Source organism: Piliocolobus tephrosceles, chromosome 7 (genome assembly GCF_002776525.5).
Source record: "Piliocolobus tephrosceles isolate RC106 chromosome 7, ASM277652v3, whole genome shotgun sequence".
NCBI classification, from domain to species: domain Eukaryota; kingdom Metazoa; phylum Chordata; class Mammalia; order Primates; family Cercopithecidae; genus Piliocolobus; species Piliocolobus tephrosceles.
The window spans coordinates 115,970,394-115,982,448 of NC_045440.1; the positions used below are offsets into that span (position 1 = coordinate 115,970,394).

Consider the following 12,055-nt stretch of genomic DNA (forward strand, 5'->3'; position numbering starts at 1 on the left):
GGTAAAATTAAGTACAAAGACAAATTCAGAATATTCTAATACTGTAATCATGATGTGTAACACTTGTATCTTTAGTCTGAAGATGAAAAGACACATCTATCAAAAACAATAACTATAACAATTTGTTATGAGATAGACAATATGGAAATATATAAATTGATACAACAAAAAGCCTAAATATGGAGAGGAGTATGAAATCAAAATGCAGGGCTTTATAGATTTTTCTTTGCTTGTTTCTATGCTTTTCTCTGCCACCAAACTTAAGTAGCCATTAGTTTAAAATAACTTGTTACAACTAAAAGATTTTCTTTGTAAGCCACATAGTAATCACAAAACATAGGCTTATAATAGAGAAAGTAAAAATAAAAAGCAAGGGATTCAAACATACTGCCTTTGTGGTTAAGAAAATCATTTAACTCATTACTTGTTATTGGTCTGTTCAAGTTTTCTATTTCTTCATGGATCAATTTTGGTAGATTTATGTGTCCAGAAACTTGTGGTTAAGAAAATCAGTTAACCACAAAGGAATTGAAGATGAAAGAAAAAGAGGAGTTATAAAATAACCAGAAAAAAAGTAACAAAATGGCATTAGTAAGTCCTTATCTATCAATAATGGCATTGAATGTAAATTGACTCAATTTTTAATTGAAAAACAAAGTTACTGAATGAATTAAAAAATAAGACCCAAATTCATGCTGCCTGGAAGGAACATATTCATCTATAAGGACATGCATATATTGAATGTGAAGGTATGAAAAATGTATTTAATGCAAAGGAAACCAAAAAAGAGCAAGAGTAGCTATACTTAGATAAAATAGATGGCAAGTCAAAAAAACTGAAAAGATACAAAGGAAGTTATTATGTAATAATGAAGGGCTCAATTTATCAAGAGGGTATAACAATCATAAATACATATGTACCCAATATCAAAGTGCCCAAATATTTAAAGGAGATATTAATACAGCTAAAGGGAGAGAGAAAGAACAATACAATAATAGTGGGGGACTTCAACACTCCACAATCAGCAATGGATAGATCATACAGACAGAAAATCAACAAAGAAACATTGGAATAAAACTACACTGCACACCAAAAGGACCTACTTGACATCTTTACAAAAGATTGTATCCGGCTGCTGCAGAGTATACATACTTCTCATTAGTACCAGGAACATTCTCTGGGATAGAGCATAGGTTATGCCACAAAACAAGTCTTGATAAATCCCAAAATACTTGAATCGTATGGGTATCTTTTCTGACTATAATGGAATAAAACCAGAAATCAAAGACAAAAGAAACATTAGAAATTGTAAAAATAACATGGAAATTAAATGATATGATCCTGAACAACCAATGGGTCAATGAAGAAATTAAGAATGAAATTAAAATATTTCTTGAAAAAAGGAAATGTAAACAAAATACCCCAAATAAAACCTAAAATATACAACAAAATCAGTGCCAATTTATAGCAGGAAACACCTATAAAAAAAGTAGAAAGACTTCAAATTAACAATCTGATGCACCTCAAAGAACTAGAAAACAATGACAATTCAAACCCCAAATTAGTAGAAGGAAAGAAGGAATAAAGATCAGGACAGAAAAAAAAAAAAAAAAAAAAAAAGAGTGAAAAAACACACAAAGTATAAAATGAAAACTCTTTTTTTGAAAAGATAAACGAAATTAACAGTTTTTTCTTAGCTAGACTAAGAGAAAGGAGAGAAGACTCAGATAAAAAATCACAGGCAAAAATGAAAGATTAAAACTGATACCACAGAAACACGAGGAATTATTAGAGACTATTATGAAGAAGAATACACAAACAAATGGGAAAACCTAGAAGAAGTACACAAATTTTTGGACACATAAATCTACCAAAATTGATCCATGAAGAAATAGAAAACTTGAACAGACCAATAACAAGCAATGAGTTGAAAGTAGTAAAAAAAAAAAAAAAATGAAAAAGAAAAAGAAACAAGGCTCCCATCAATGAAAAACTCCGGACCAAATGGATTCACTGCTAAATTCTACCAAACATTTAAAGAAGACCTAATACCAATTCTAATCACACTATTCCAAAGAATTGAAGAGGAGGTACACTTCCAAACTCATTCTATGAGGCCAATTTACTCTGATATCAAAATCAAAGACACAGCAGAAAAAGAAAACAAAGAGTCTCAACCAAATACTAGCAAACTGAACACAACAACACATTAAAAAGATCATTTACTGTGATCAAGTGGGATCCATCCCTGGGATGCAAATATCATTCAACATATTCAAATCAGTGAACAGGATACATCTCATTAGCAGAATCATGGATATAAACTATATGCAGCATTTCAACAGATGCTAAAAAAAAAAATGCAGTCAACAATATTCAGCATCCCTTAATGATAACAACTCTCAACAAACTGGTTATGGAAGGAATATATCTCAAAATAACAAAGGCCATATATAACAAACCAACAGCTAACATCATCCTAAATGGGGAAATGTTAATAGCCGTTTTTTCTAAGATCTGGAACAAGACAAGGCCAAGAATGACCACTTTTATAACTTTTATTCATCATAGTACTAAAAGTTCTGCCCAGATCCATTAAATGAGATAAAGAAATAAAAGACATCTAAATTAGAAAGAAATAATACTGTCCTTGTGTGCAAATGACATGATCTTATATTTAGAGGAACCTAAAGGTTCAACCAAAATGTTGTTAGAACTTATAAATAAACTCAGTAATGTGGCAGGATACAAAATCAACATACAGGCCGGGCGCGGTGGCTCAAGCCTGTAATCCCAGCACTTTGGGAGGCCGAGACGGGCGGATCACGAGGTCAGGAGATCGAGACCATCCTGGCTAACACGGTGAAACCCCGTCTCTACTAAAAAAAAAAAAATACAAAAATCTAGCTGGGCGAGGTGGCGGGCGCCTGTAGTCCCAGCTACTCCGGAGGCTGAGGCAGGAGAATGGCGTAAACCCGGGAGGCGGAGCTTGCAGTGAGCTGAGATCCGGCCACTGCACTCCAGCCCCGGCAACAGAGCAAGACTCCGTCTCAAAAAAAAAAAAAAAACATACAAAACTCAGTAGCATTTTTATATGCCAATAACAAACCATCTGAAAAAATCATGAAATAAATCCCATTTACAATAGCTACAAAATATATAAAATACCTAGAAATAAATTTAACTAAAGGAGTGAAATCTCTCTACAATGAAATTTATAAAACGCTATTAAAAAAAATAGGACACAAGAAAAATGGAAAGACATTTAATGTCCATAGATTGGAAGAATTAATATTTTTATAAGGTCCGTACTACCCAAAGTCATTTACAAATTCAAAGTAATTCCTTCCAAAGTGCCAATGACATTTTCTTGCTCCCTGGCTATCTTTGCAGGTGCTCTTGAGTGGGGCCTGTCCTGCACCTAAGGCGGGAAGATGGGGGCCACAAAGAAGATGAAAACATCACTGGAGTCAATTAACTCTATACTCCAACACATTTTGAAAAGTGGAAAATATATGCCAATATCCCAGATGAACATAGATGCAAAGAGCCTCAACCAAATACTAGCAAACCGAACACAACAACACATTAAAAAGATGCTAGGGTACAAGCCAACTCTGAAGATGATCAGACAAGGCAAAGCAAAATTCATCATCCTCTCTAGAAACTGCCTGACTTTGAAGAAATCTGAATTATAGTACTAAGTATTGTTGGCCAAAACTGGTATCCATCACTACAGAGGCAATAATACTGAATTGGGTACAGCATGTGGAATATACTACAGACAACACATACTGGCTATCATTAAGCTGGGTGATTCTATCATTAGAAGCATGCCAGAACATTATGGTGAAAAGTAAACAATGCAAAATTTTTATTTAATAAAACTTGTCAACATTCCTTTTTTGTTAAAAAAAGTATTAATGCCACTCTTCAGAGAAAATTTTTCAAAAATTCTAAAATTCCTATGGAATCACAAAAGATCCTGAATAATTAAAGCAATTGGAGCAAAAAGAATAAAGATAGCTTGGTGGCATCAAGCTATCTGACTTTAAAATAAACTGCAAAGTTATAGTAAACAAGACAGTGTGATAAAAATAGACACATAGACTAATGGAAGAGGAAAAATAACTCAGAAATAAATCCACACATCTACAGCCAACTCATTTTTAACAGATACACTGTGAAAGGACTTCAATAAATGGTGCTGCAGAAATAGGATATCCACACGTAGAAGAATAAAACTAGATCCCTATCTCTCACCATATACAAAACTAAAATCAAAATAGATTAAGACTTAAATGTAAGTCCTTAATCTATGAAACTACCAGAAGAAAACATTGGGAAATACTTCAGGACATTAGTTCTGGCAAATACTTTGCATAAGACCTCAAAATACAGACAATACAAGCAAAACTAAACGAATGTGATTATATCAAACTAAACAGCTTCTGTAAAGCAAAGTAAATGATCAACAAAGTGAAGAGATAACCTGCAGGATGGGAGAAAATATTTGCTAACTGCCCATCTGACAAGGGATTAATAACCAGAATACGTAAGGAACTAAAAAACACAGCAAAACAAACCAAAACAAAAAAGAAACCCACAAATAATCCAATTAATAATTGAACAAATGCTTTGAATAGGCATTTTTCAAAATAAGACATACAAATCGCCGCCAGGTAAATGAAAAAATGTTTAACATCACTAATCATCAGAGAAATGCAAATCAAAACCACAACAAGATATTATCACACACCAGTTAAAATGGCTACTATTAGAAAGACAGAAAATAACATGCTGACAAAGATGCAAAAAAAAAAAGAGGGAATGCTTATGCACTGTTGGTGTGAATGTTAATGCAGCAACTATATAAAATAATACGAAGTTTCCCTTAAAACCTAAAAATACAACTACCACATGAACCAGCATTCCCACTGCTGAGTATTTATCCAAAAGAAAGAAAATTAGTATATCAAAGAGATAACTGCACATCCATGTTTATTGCAACCCTATACACAGTAACCAAGATATTCAATCAACCATTATTTGATGAGTAGATAAAGAAAATGTGGTGTATATACGCAATGGAATATTACTCAGTCACAGGGGGGTGGGGAAACATAAAAACATGCCACAGTAACATTGGTGGAACGAGAGGACATTATGTTAAGTGAAATAAGCCAGCCACAGAATGACAAAGATTGCATGTTTTCACTTACATATGGAAGCTAACAAAAAATTGATCTCTTGGAGGTAGTGAGTCAAATGGTGGTTACCAGATGCTGGGAATTGTAGCATTCCAATGGGATGAAGAGGGTACAAAAATACAGTTATATAGAAGGCACAAGTTCTATTGTTCAACGGCACAGAAGAGTGATGATAGTTAATAAGAACTTATTTTGTATTTCAAAATAGCTAGAAGAGAATATTTAAAACGTACAACACAAAGAAATGATAAATGTTTGATATAATGAATATTCCAATTACTATTATTTGATAATTACATACTGTAAGCATGTATCAAAATATCCCTTGTACTCCATAAATATGTACAACTATTACATATCAATAAAATAAAGAAATAGAAAATATCTCAAGACAAATGAAACAAAAACACAACATGCCAAAATGCATGGGAAACAGAAAAAACAGGACTATGTAAGAAGTTCATAGCAATAAATATCTACATAAAAAGGAAAAATGTCTCAAATAAATAACCTAACTTTATACTTCAAGGAACTAGAAGAACAAAGAAGCTCACAGTTAGCAGAAGGAAGGAAATAATCAAGATTAAAGAAAATAGAAAAACAAAAGAGAAAATAGAAAAGCAATTAAAAAATAAAACTAGAGTTGGCTTCTTGAAAATCTCAACACAATTGGGATTCCCTTAGCTAGTCTAAGAAAAATGAGGCAAGACTAAAATAAACAAAATCAGAAAAGAAAGAATAGTGCTACAGACATAAGAGACTACATTGAACAATTATATGATAACAAGCTGGATAATTTAGAAAAAAAGTGGATAAATTTATAGAAATATACAGGCTATCAAGACTAAATCATAAGAAATAGAAAGCCTGAACAGACTCATTACTAATAGGGCCACTTAAGCAGTACTTTAAAATCTCCCAACAAGGAAAAGCCCATGACCAGATGACTTCACTGGTGAATTCTACCAAACGTTTAAATAAGAATTAATTTCAATTCTTCTCAAACTCTTCCCACCCAACCCCACAAATTGAAACAAACAAAACAAAACCAAAAACAAACAAACAAAACATTTCCAAACTCATTTTGTAAGGGCAATATTCCCTGATACCAAAGCCAGAAAAATACACCACAAGAAAAAAAAAAAAAAAAAAAACTAGAGATCAATATTTCTGAAGAATATATGTGCGGAAATCCTCAACGAAATACTAGTAAACTAAATCCAACAGCATATTAAAATGTTAAAAAGATCACACACAATGTCCAAGTCAGATTTATTCCTGGGACAGATGGATAGTTCAATATACAAAAATCAATTATTTTGATACACCATATTAACAGAATAATGGATTAAGATCACATGATCACATGATAATTTCAATAGATGCAGAAAAGGCATTTGACAAAATTAAATACCTTTTCATGCTAAAAAAAAAATCCTCAATGCATTAGGAATAGAAGAAGGAAAATGTTTCGACATAATAAAGGCCATATATCAAAAACCCACAGCTAACATTGCACTGTTTGGAAATAAAAAATAAAAAAATAAAAAAAATAATAAAACCTGAGAACTTTTCCTCCAAGATCAGGAATAAGTCAAGGATGCTCACTTCCCATTCCTATTGAGTATAGTACTGCTAGTCCTGGTCAGAGCAGTTAAGGCAAGAAAAAGAAACAAAAGGCCTCCAAACTGAAAAAAAAAAAAAAAAATAGGTAAAATAGTATCTGTTGGCAGATGACACAATCTTTTATATAGAAAATCCTAAAGATTTGTTGAAAAAAACTGTTGGGACTAATAAATTCAATAAAGTTTCAGGATACAAAATCAGCATGCAAAAATCAATTATATCATTATATTCATTATATCAAACATTTATCATAAAGAGAGACATATAGAACAATGGAAGAGAATAGAGAGACCAGACATACATCTATGAAAGGATAACAGGTCCACACCTTAAGACTAGGAAACAAATAGGTGTGGGAAGATGGGGAGGGGTCTCAGGAATGCACAAAGGGGAGAGTATAGTTTCCTTGACAAATGGTATTTAGAAAATTGGATATCCACAAGCAAAAAATGAAATTAGACCCTTATCTTACAGCATAAACAAAAATCAACTCAAAATGGATTAAAAGCTTAAATACCAGACCTTAAGCTGTAAAACTTCAGAAAGAAAAAAAAAAGAAGAAAGTTTTATAACGTTGGTATTCACAATGATTTCATGGACATGACACCAAAGGCATAGAAGATGAATACAAAAATAAACGAGCAGGAATGCAACCAACTTAAAAGCTTCTGTACAATCAACAAGGGTGAAATGGCAACCTATGGAAGGGGAGAAAATATTTTCAAGTCATACATGTAATAATAGATCAATATCCAAAATATGTAGGGAACCTCTACACCTCAATAGCAAATGACTGATGAAAAACAGTCAAAGGTCTTGAATAGGCATTTCTACAAAAAAGGCATACTAATGGACAACAGCTATATGAAGAAATGCTTAACATCACTAATCATCAAGAAAACGCAAATTAAAATCTCAGTAATATATTACCTCATACCTGTCAGGAGGGTTATTTTTTATAAAAAAGGTGTTGGCAAGAATATGGAGAAATAGAAACTCTTACATGTAATTGGTGGGAATGCAAAATGGTGCAGCCACTATGGAAAATAGTATGAAGTTTCCTCAGAAAAGTTAAAAATGGAACTACTTGTCTATCTAATAATCCCATTTCTAGATATTTATTCTAAATAATTAAAATGAGGATCTTGAGGAGGTATTAGTACTCCTAAGTTCGTTGCAATATTATTCACTATAGCCAAGATGTTGAAAACAACTTAATTGTCTAATGATAGATTAAGAAAATATGGCAAAGACACACAATGAATACTATTTGGTCTTTAAAAGAAGGGTTCTGCAATATTCAGCAACATGAGTGAACCTTGAGGACATTATGCTAAGTAAAATAAGATAGTCACAGAAACACAACTACTGCATGATTTCACTTATATGAGGTATCTAAAATAGTCAAATTAATAGAATCAGAGTGTGAAACGTTTTTTTCCAGGGGCTTGGGGGATATGGGATAAGAGAGTTACTAATCAACTGGCATAATGTTTCAGTTTAGCAATATAAGTAAGCTTTAGGGACCTGCTATACAGTGTTGTACCTAGGCCAAAATAATGTACTCTGCACCTAAAATTTTGCTTAAAAAGTGGATCTTGTGTTAATTGTTCTTTCCACAGTAAAATAAATTGAAATAAAAATAATGTGGCTGTTGAAGATAGGTACTTTAAAATGATTAAAATATATTTAATATATCAGGTACTTTAAAATGATGAAGATGCATTTAATGCATTATTATGGCTTCAAATAACCATTCAATTATGATTCATATTTGGCACATATTAATAAAACTGCCCTCTTCACTAGCCTATAAAATGTAAACATGATACACAAAATAATAGTGTTTCATTTAATTCAATATTTTATTAATTTCTGTTCACACAGCTGTAAATGATCAGTGCATGATTTTCCCTGTTAAAGTTTTATCACTTACCTAAGTAAGTTTTATTGAAATGGGATCATGGCTACTCCCTGCTTTTTAAAAAAAAATATGTTTCTGGATGTATGAAATTCTTGGATTTACAAATAGTAATTAAAAAACTACTCTGGGTCATTTTCTGCTATTTGTTTTGGTTTCGTTCCAGCTTTCACAGCGATTGGTTTTCGTAGAATCCTTGTTGATCTTTGCTTGGGTGTTTCTTTACAGCACCTTCAGTAGAACTGACTTTCCTTTTGGACATCTTAGTGGATATCACCTTTCTTAAGAAATGAATGCTCAGTACATACTTTTTCATTAAACATTTACTTTTTAAAATCTCATTGCTGCCATAAAGGTCTATTGCAAGATAATAAAAAAATTTTCATGATAATTAGTTCCAAATTTACACAATAAAATAAACAGCATATATACTCATGGCATGAGTATTCAGACTATATTTTGTAGGTCTGTAGATCAACTGCTCAGTTTCTATTTCTACACATACTTCAAGAAGACATATTTCCCATATTTCCACCTAATCTTGCCAATTCATGGCCTGGAAGTCTTATGTATCATTCAAACCAGAATACATACTGTAGCATAACTATCTGTTTATACAAAATATCGGGGCAACAATGTGAAATGCTCCTCCTAGCCAGGCACAGTGGCTCAGGCCTGTAATCCCAGCACTTTGGGGGGCTGAGGTGGGCGGATCACAAGGTCAGGAGATCGAGACTACCCTGGCTAACATGGTGAAACCCCGTCTCTACTAAAAATACAAAAAATTAGCTGGGCATGGTGGTACACGCCTATAATCCCAGCTACTCAGGAGGCTGAGACAGGAGAATTGCTTGAACCCGGGAGGCATAGGTTGCAGTGAGCCAGGATCGTGCCACTGAACTCCAGCCTGGGTGACATAGTGAGATTCCATCTCAAGAATTAAATAATAATAATAATAAAATAAATGCTCCTCCCACCACCATCTAGGGTCAGAATGGGTGACCTGTTCATATCTAAGAATGTTTCATTTTATCTATAAGTGTCCTACATGCTATCCATGAAAGGTAAGCATTAATTACCTAGCATCTGGAAAAAGTTGAGAAATAGATACAAGTTATTATGGCAAAAAACACAATTACTTTTGCACCAACCTAATAGTATTTGTCTGTCAGATGTAACCATGCATTATAATTACTGAGCAGTGCAGACTTATGTCACAAAGCAGAGATCTAATAAATACACTGTGGCTTATTTTAATGAACCATTAATAGTCATATTTTGTTAAAAAGGGAAAATACAGGATAAATGTCAAAACAGTCAGAATGTCAGGACAACAGACATAAATGAGGACTGTCCTGAGCAAACCAGGGAAGAGCAGTACATATGTGGAAATAAGTAATTCTATCTAGTAGTTCATTGCTACTAGAAGTTGCATTTAGCCTAGGCCCTGGAAAATGACTAAAAATGTACAAATTTTGAATGTAGGCACAAGGGTTTCAGGAATATGGAAGAGAGTTTGCAAAGCAGTAGAAATGTGCAATGATATTGTCCTTTCAGAACAATTTAATTAGACCTCTGGATGTATATAAATGAATAGTGAGGAGTGAAGCTGGAAGGCAGATTGGGGCATATTCTGGAGGCTTTAAATATTATGCCAAAGTTTTGAGTTTAGATCTGTGTGGCCATTAAATAATTTTCAACAGAGAAGTGATGTCCAATTTTGTATTTCAGAAAGATCAATCAGGCAGAAATGTGGAGAAATGTTTGGTTGGAGGGATAAAGAAGTGAGGGGCTAGTCGACTGTTGGAGCAATGCAGGGAACAATAAGGATGAGAACAAAGGCAGGGGCACCAAGCAGTGGGTTAAACCTAGGGAACTTCAACCTCTCATGGCTAAGGAATCTATTTCCTTGAGATTTTTTCAGCAATATTAGCTATGGGCCTCAGCATTTTGTATTACCCAGCCGGGGAAGATTCTTAACAGAGAAGTCAAAGAGTGAAGAGCATAGAAAATGCTCTGTCAAAATCTACTATTCTGTGGGCAAATGACAGCATGATACCCAGTGATATCCTCCCTGGGGAACTAAAGTGGAATGAGACAGGCAAATTAAAATGTAAGCAGAGGATATAGATGCTGACTACCGAGAAGTGAGGACAGCACATACGACAGCATGAAGTGGCAATGTTAGACTTAAGTAGCTCTGATTAAGCAAAAGTGCCTTGCAGACAATAACACCAAGAGATAAAGCAACAGACTCTACAAAGGATGAATGGATCATGAAATAAAAGTCATGAGGCTGCCGATAGTGGCTTCATGATTATAAAGTTGGTCTGTGACCACATTTCTGTTAAATTCACGTCGCACCAAGTTTGGGGAAATACGTATCGCCTGTTATATTCATTGGTGAAGACTGTTCTGCTACTATTGCCTGATTTATTATTTTTAATTAATTATTTTGACTTTCATTGGACAGCTATTTGCTCAAAAGAAGAATGGAATTAAATTGTGCTAATCGAGGAAGGGGGGCTCAAATAAAATCTGACAATTAAAATGACAATACTTCCTGATTGTGTAGGAGCATCCTGGTTTGTGCCTATTGCTGAGCTTAGTTTTTATTAGCACTTGCTTTTGATCTCCAAAATACCTTAAGTCTGGATAGTAAATTATGTTATTACCCTGTACAAAATGTTTGTTCTATATAGACATTTTAAGAGACAAAGGTGTTCATGATATTAATATATTTGGGAGAGCAAAGGCACTATAATTAAAATACCATTACCAGCCTGGCCAACATAATGAGACTTCATCTCTACAAAAAAAACAAAAATAAAAATTAGTGAAGCATGGTGCACACCTGTAGTCGTAGCTACATAGGGGGCTGAGGTAGGAAGATCACTTGAGCTCAGGAGGTTGAGGTTGCAGTGAGCTGTGATTGTGTCACTGCACTGCACCCTGGCTGATAGAGCAAGACCTTATCTCAAACAAAAACAAACAAACAAACAAAAAACAAAAAACTTCTAGAACAATGAATTGCTACACTGTTTATACTGATCTTCATTTGGAGAAAAAGAAATACAACCAGTGGAAGGAGCATGAGCTAGAATACTAAGAAAATACTTTACTGAAAAGGGATCTTGGCACAGAACCTGGAAGGATGAGCAGAATTTAAGCACAAGGGAGCAGAAGTAACACTAAAGCAAAAACAAGGTTTGGTGATGGAAAGCAGCAGAGAGACAGAGAGAGAGACAGTTTGTGTGTGTGTGTGTGTGTGTGTGTGTGTGTGTGTGTGTGTGTGTGT

The 12,055-nt window shown here is 33.8% G+C and overlaps 1 protein-coding gene and 1 pseudogene across 1 annotated transcript in view; one reads left to right on the forward strand and one right to left on the reverse strand.

Annotated features, from left to right (window-relative positions):
* Positions 1-12,055, reverse strand: part of CSMD3 (CUB and Sushi multiple domains 3) — a 1,271,497-nt gene that overhangs the window by 313,037 nt on the left and 946,405 nt on the right. The gene's annotated exons all lie outside the window — the stretch shown is intronic.
* LOC111549985 lies at positions 3,435-3,860 on the forward strand (annotated as a pseudogene).